The following is a 7,734-nucleotide window of genomic DNA, read 5'->3' as shown; positions in this document are numbered from 1 at the left end:
GAGTTCAGGAGGTCTGGGCTGGGGGGAGGGCACCTGGGAGGGGGACAGACAGAGGTCCCCTGCTGCTGTCCCCAAGGGGCTGGGAGGAGATGGTTGGAACTCTGGGACCCCATCACACACTCTGGGCCAGGGTCTCAGGTCCTGCGTCCGTAGAGGAGTCAGATTCAAATCCAGATCTAAGTCAAATTTTTGAAATACCTACCAAGAGCTTTCAATTACAGCTCACTTATTTCCATGATTCAATCAATAGAACTCAGCTGGACCAATTGCAGTTTTGTATCCACTGCTATGTGCCCTGTGTTAGGTGATCAGGAGAGGAGGTTAGGGAGAGCTTTGGGGAGCAGGGGCAGTTAGCTGGTCACTCTGAGACCTTGAGGCAGGTATTGTCATGCTCATTTTGCGCCCGGTTAAACTGAGGTTCAGCGTGGTAAAATGCCTTGTCCAAGGGAAGCTTGGGGTCAGGGGCTCTGAGACCCCTCCGGGCAGGTCTGCTAAGTAGACTGAGCAGGGGTAACGGACAAGGTGCAAACCCACGTCCAGGTCTCCCGGTGGTCCCCAATCCCCATCAGCACAGACCTAGGATGGGGCACAGAGCCCCATCCTAGTCCTTGAAGGCAGGCAGGCAGCAGTGCCTTGGTGACAGACCCCCAGAAGGGAAGACCTTTCATAACTGGATTCCCTGTCGTCTCCTCAAGGCTCCTTTATGAGGGAGCTGCAGTTTAAAAAGACTTCGTAAATCACACACATTCCCATTTCTGTCGGGCAAGACAGAAATACACAGCCCAGCAAAGGCAGACCAAACTCACTGAGCTTCCTTCAGGGGTGGGGGAGGGCGGGCTTCCACACCAGCGCCCTGTCTGCTGCCGCCTGTCTCAGCAGAGCCCTGCCCGGTTGGGCAGCACCGCCCCCCACCCCGCACTCCCCCTTTCCCCTGCCCTCCGACAGAGAATTCCAGATTCCAGCCATTCACGCTAATTACGCTGCAAGAGGAGTGAGCCTCAATGGCTGCCCCAGCCCCAATGTTCATTCAGCTTTTTTATGACTAATTGTGGAAGGAAGGAATGTGTCTGTGGTTCAGAAGTTCCAAGGACCAGGAGGTAGAGTTCTAGTGAGTTCTTGAAGAGCCAGAGGAGCCCCAAATAACACATTCTGGTATCTATATTTCCTTATCTTTAAAAAACAGCGCATAATACCGGTACTTGTGGTGTGCCTTTACTAAGAGCTCACAGATAGGCCATGCTTAGCATAGTGCTGAGTGCTCAGAAGTCTGAGCGACAGCTGGCCCTCCTCCCCGGGAGCAGGGGCATGGGGCACTGGGAGCGCAGCCTCCTGAGGCCCAGCCTCCAGCCTCCAGGAACCCACATAGTACAGGCCGTCAGACCTCTGGGACTCCCAGCACCAAGAGAGAAGCTGGTGGCCCTTCTAGGTCCCTGGGCCTTGCTCCCCCACTTGAACACGGGGCAGCCCCTTTGAACTCCCCAGCTCACTTCCCAGCCTTCTCCCAGGTCACAGTTTATTATTTTCATCCTACCAGGGGCTGACCTCAGGATGGTTTAATGGCCTTGCCTCCTGCGGCCCCTCTCAACTGACACCTGGAATGCTGCTCTGAGCTGCCTTGCGCCTTTCTGTCTCTGCTAATGAGGTTTTCTAACAAAGCCATGCGTCGTCACTGGAGTCTGCTCACAGAGGGACGGCTGGACTGCAGCCTGGGGACCCGGGCTCTGTGGGAGGAAGGGGATGTGGTGGGGGGAGGGCTGCGGGAACACAATATTTCTTTCAGAAAAGGCTGAGGGCTGGGCGAAGGGTGGGGGGTTTGGGGGGACAGCACTGCTAGCTCGGCCCAGCTCCAGGGTGGCCACGAGCTGGTCTCTGCAGCCAACCTGAGGGAAGGCCGGAGGGGCCATGTCCAAGGAGCAAGGGCCTGGATCTCACGGGCACACCTGGCACAGTGCCGGGCATGACGAGCCTCTGGGTTGGGGTGGGCTGGTGGCCTCTCCCTAGCCTGTCCTTGGAGGCTGGCATTGGAGACAGTGTCTTTGGAGAAGGTGCCTGGGCACCATCCTGTCTCTGCCCATCTGCTTTGGAAAGCTCCCTGTGCCACCTCCACAGAGCTCACCCATCCTGGGAAGACTCTAGCTGTTGGGCCAAATTCAGAAGAAGAAGAGGCAGCTCCAGAAAGAGCTCTGGAGACGAGAGATAATTCGGCCCAGAGGAGAGAAGGCCCTGACAGCCTGGGAACAGATGCTCTTCGAGGATGTAAAGGGCTCTTAGACCCGGGAGAGGGGATGCTGCCCTCAGACTCCATGGAGCCTTTGATCAAGAGCAGCACATGGTAGGACAGTCAATCAACAAACGTCCATCAAACACTCCCTGGAAAATGACTGCCAAAGGGCTGCTCTTGGCAAGAGCTAAACTCTACGGTCAAGGAAGTCACAGTCACCAAAGTTTACTTGTTACTCTGTACCTGGCAATATGCCAAGATCACCATCTCATTCAGTTCTCCCAACAAACCTGGGAGAAGGACAATGTGGTTGTCACTACCCCCTTGTTACAGATGAGGCAGCTGGGTACCAGAGAGGGTATGTCATTGGCACAAGAATGCACAGCAGGCAAGCAGTAGTGCTAGAATCAGAACGCAAACCCTGACCTTGAGCATTGTGCTCTACGAGCTGTCCCCCCTGCCAGCAGGAGGAGGTTTTGGGCCCTCGGAGGAGGTTGAGGAGGAGCAGAGCAGGTTGGAGGGGGTGTGCAGAGCGGTGTGAGCTGAGGGGAGGCCAGAGGTCCGGGCGGTGAGCACAGTGGGTCTGGGGCAGAGACAGGAAAGACAGACTGACCAGGGCCTTGAGTGCTGGGCTGGGAAGCCAGCCTCTAATCTGGTGGCAGGGGGGAGTTACAGAGGGCTTGTGTGCAGTCTGAGTGAGGCGTGATGAGAGTGGGATTTGCTGACTGCAAGTCGGGCCAGGTGCCGACTGCGGGGGACAGTCAGGGAGCGGTATCCTGTCACTGGAGCTCCCTGGACACAGAGCAGCCCCTCTCTCTGACCAGCCCAGGGCAGCACCGTCCTGTTTAGATCAAAGCCGTGTCCATCCAACTGCCACGTCCAGGAGACTTCAGCCGAGCGCTGGGATCAAGCACGCAGGGGTCTCAGATCCTCTGGTCGGACTCGAGGGTCACCGAGACAAGTGCTGGTTTAACACTTTCCTTAAACCAACTCATTCTCTTTGGCTTTACTCAAGTTTACTTGAACTTAAAACTCTACATCATGAGATTCATGGTGTACCTTTACCTGCAATCCACATTAAAATAGATACATTACAAAAATAAACATGTAACTATTACACTGAAACACGTTTGCCGATGTTCCACTGAAAATCAGCCTAGGGGTGTCTGGACTTAGGAAATACCTGTGACCCTCCCGGGGCTCCTGCAGTTGAAGTGACCTCATTCGAAGATTTCACATTTGGAAAAAGCAAGTCAGAAATCACCCAGAGCCAGGAGAGCAGAGGAGGTCAGGCACTGGGGGGCCTCTGTAAACCAGGCCCAGAGGGGGCAGCTCGTGAGCGTGGAGCTGAGGGACTGGGGACATCCGAGGGAGCTGCCCAGGGAAGTGAATGAGGCCTTGTTGGGAGCCGGGCAACTAGGCAGTGCCAGAGACGGTGCTGCAGATGAGAAGTTCCCCGTACCTTTCACCAGTGGTTTCTTAACAAAACGCTAAGCCGTCCCTCTGCACTGGGAGATGTGTTGTCCCTGGCAACTGGGGGTGGGGCTGGGCGGAGTGAAGGGCTTCTGTCTGCCCCATTGGGCCTCTGCACCCCTCCCACAGTGACCCCTCTCCCCAACCTAGATTTGCCCCGTGTCCTTCCTTTTTGCTGTGATTAGAGTAGCTTCCATTTGCTGAGCACTGACTGGGAGTTGGGATTGCACTATGTTCTTTTCTATATTTTCTGTCATTCAGTCCTCACAGTCACTTTATAAGACAGGTGCTAATCGTGCCACTTTCACAGGTCAGGACACACATAAGCATGTCAGGTTGCACAGCTGCTATGTGGCAGTGTCTGGCTAGTCCTTCGGGCCCAGATGTCTGCGACCCCCAAAGCCTGAACCCCGAGCCACCAACACCGAGATAACTTGTACATCACTCTTCCTCACCCCGGCCAGCATGCTGCCGCCTCTTTCCTCCTCCACGTCTCCTCTCAGAGCCAACCTCAGCCAGTGCCTCTCCTCAAACATCGCGACGGAAATACCTCCTCCTCCGGTCCCCTGTCAGAGCTGGCACCGCTCAGGGACTCAGCAGGCCTGTCCGCAGCTCCACTGACCTTCCTGTGAAGGGACCGATTAATGCTGAGAAATCTTTTTAGGCACCCAAAGCCGTTTGGATTATTGGCTCCAGCTTCAGATAAACAGGATAAATAAACTTCAGCAGCAAAGGAAATGGCTTCTGGGGTCTTTCTCTGAATTTTGCACATCAAAGTCAGTTTCCAGTTGGAGGCATAAACTTCTCACAAGCACCTTCCAGTGGTGTCCCTTGCTTTGTTTAGCTGGCTATATGAATTGATAATGCTTTTTAAAAAATATCATAGATGCTCAGTGGCCTTCCTGGGTCTACCCAAAGGTAGAATGTTATAGGACAGGAGAACACCCCAAGAAGAAAAGTTCTCAGGTGTCAAGAGACAGAGCAGTGGCTGGCAAGCATCCCACCTGCCCCCTGGCAAACACCCCCGCCCCATTTACAATGGCTCAACCTGTGTGCTGCGTAGGCCCCACCAGCACTGGGTGATGGACTCCACTGCCTTCTGTCTTGGGTCTGGAGCTTTTGTAGGACCCATTTGATCTGTAAATATATCATTTTCTTTTTTTAAAAATCCTCATCTGAGGACATGATTATCAATTTTAGAGAGGATGAAGGGAGGGAGAGGGAGAGAAACATCAATGCATGAGAGAAAGCTGGATAAATTGTCCCCTGTACGGTCCCCAACCGGGGACCTAACCTGCAACCTAGATATGTGCTCTGCCCTGGAATTAAACCTATGCCCTTTTAGTTTACGAGATGATACTCCACAAAACTGAACCACATTGGACAGGGCTGTAAATATACAGTTTTTAAAAACTCCCAACATGGAAGCCAGTTGGCAGTTACGACCGGTGAACTGGAGGTGCTCTGATCGTCTGTGCAGAGAAAGTCCCTTAAGGTTATTCAGAGCCCTGGGCTGCCCAAGGCACCCTCAAACGCTGCCCACAGCCTCTCTTAGTTTGTGTGTGCAGGCAGATGATAAAGCCCCTGAGGGCAGAGACCTCAGGTCAGGGATGTCCTTCCTTCAAGACGGAGTCGCAGGCAGAGAGGCTGGCAAACTGCAGGCCTCGGGAGTCCCAGGGCGCCACGTTCACACTCCACGCTCTGATTTAGCACCTGGCTTGCAGTGCTGTGGACCCCTGGGGTGGGAACACCCAAATTTGTTCTACTCTAACAGAATTAAGAAAGATAAAGGTAGAAAGATAAAATCTCAACAGTGGACAAGCAGAAAGAAGCACTGGCTGTCCATCGGATGGGTGGGAGGCCGAGGCTGGGAGTCAGGCTTGAGACCTGGTCCAGGTGATGCTTTTGCTTCATCTGTGAAGGCTGCTCAGAGGAAAGCCACGAGGACCCAGGCCCCGGTGGCTTCGTCGGACAGAGAGCGCTTGTTCCAGGCAGCCCAGGTCTCAGCACCTAATGTCATTTTTCTTCCTTATTTATGTTTCCCGTGGAAAGTCTGAAGAAAAACTTGTGGAGCATCTTTTGAGTTTGTGTTTGGAAGGGAGAAAATATGCTCCTTTTCTGCTGGGCAAACATTGCAAACATTGGGGCTTTCACAACCCAAACACAAGCTGGTTTTCAAAGCCTTCCGCCTGGCAGCCCAAGGAGCTCCTTAGAGGGGAGCACAGGGCTGCAGCCACCTGGGCTGAGGAGGTTTGCTTTGGGAGCAGAGCTTGGAATTTGTGAATTTTCTACTCCAAGCACATCCAGAAAGGGCAGCCACAACGCCCTTCTGCACAAGCTCACTCGGGCCACCAGGGCTCCATCTGCCTGGGGTGGGGGTGGACAGCTGGGGGCCTCAGATGACCAGCTCCCTGACCCCATGAAGCCCCAAGCCCATGGTGGGGTGCAGGAAGCTCAGCAAAAAGATGCTGATGAGCAAAGATGGCTTCCAGGACTCTGGTCCCTCTCTCTGGGTGATGTTGAGGATAGAGGGTGGCGGACATGTTTCTGCACCCACAAAATTTCTCAGGCTTCCAATTGAGGAAAGCACTGGGCAGAAGTTGTTCCTGTAGAGCTAGAACTTCTTGAGGACAACGGCGCACTGGGGGCCTCTGCATCTCTCATTGTGGTCTGTAGCTCGGGTTTCCTCCTCCCTCCCTTCCTCCTTTCCTCTTTCCTCCCTCCTTCCCTCCTTCCCTCCTTCCCCTTCCTTCCTTCCTTCCTTCCTTCCTTCCTTCCTTCCTTCCTTCCCTTCATGAGAGAATAATTTAATAAACTCCAAGCATCCACTAGCTTTAACAATGATCAACTCCTGCCCACTCTTCTTTTGTCTCTAATTACACCTATTCCCTGCCCTCCAACTAGAATATTTTGAAGCAAATTTCAGACATCTAATTATTTTATCCATAGAATTTTAAATTTATTATTATTATTATTATTATAAATTAGTACTGGACTCTGACGAACATCAAGGACCCTCCTCTCTACTCCTTAGAAACAAATGCTCACCCCAAATCCGCGTGCCAATTTTGCAAATCACCGCGGAGGTTCAGGAGATCTCTGAAGAGCATTCAAAGACTTTATATTTAAAACCTGTGGAACGTAGTGTAGTCTCTGCCTTCAAAGGAAAATACCTTTTGATAGCAGGAGCTATTAGCTGTTTCATCCTAAGAGATTTATATTCTATTGGCAATAGCTACTTAGTGCGTGGGGGCCACGCTGGGTTATTGGAAGGAGAGTGAAGCCAAGTCCCTGCGGCTGCCTTCCGGGTGTTTCCAGTCTGGTGGGAGGTGCGGTGGGAGGAGCCAGGTGCAGGCCTGAAGGAAGGAGGATTCTTCTGCTTGTACTTCCGTTAGGTCTCTTAATGGCTGTGTTAACGTGCTGGTTTAGAGTCTGTAGAAATGTCTTTAAAACAAGGACCAGCTCCATTTACACTCTACCATTAAGTACTGGCTTGGGGGCAGGGAGCCTAGGATTGACGCAACTCTGAGATCAAAGCCTCTGGCCACTACATCCTGAAACTGGCCGGGGAGGCACCACGGGAGAATCAGGGGAGGGCACAGAGGAGCGGGGTCCCCTTCGGGCTGGACAAACAGTCAGATTTTTAAATGAGTAAACAAACTTCTTTGCTTGCCTTTTGCTTTTCTTTTGAGGAGTTATGGGAGCAAAGCCGTTTTAGATGTGGGGGTCTTTTGAGAGAGCTTAATGTTTTCTGATGTTAGGATCTGGCCCTTTTACTGTTCTTCTTCCCCTGCCTTGTCCCAGCCCCGTGTCTGTAGTCAGGTCCCAGTAGCGCCTAAGGGAAAAGAGAGAGTGAGGTGCTGGTGCCCAGGTCTGTGGGCCAGGGCGGCACCAAGAGCTGAGATAGGCACAAACCAAACCAGCTGTGCTGAAATCAACAGCACAGTAAAGATGGCGTGTCAACCAGTGAGGAAACACAGACTTCTCAATGGATGTCTTGGAGCAATGAGTAGACACTCTGGGCAGGGGGGAGGGGACGT

This window comes from Sturnira hondurensis, unplaced genomic scaffold (genome assembly GCF_014824575.4).
Source record: "Sturnira hondurensis isolate 20B ecotype Veracruz unplaced genomic scaffold, ASM1482457v3 Scaffold0013190, whole genome shotgun sequence".
NCBI lineage: Eukaryota > Metazoa > Chordata > Mammalia > Chiroptera > Phyllostomidae > Sturnira > Sturnira hondurensis.
Note: the sequence above shows the minus strand (reverse complement) of the source record.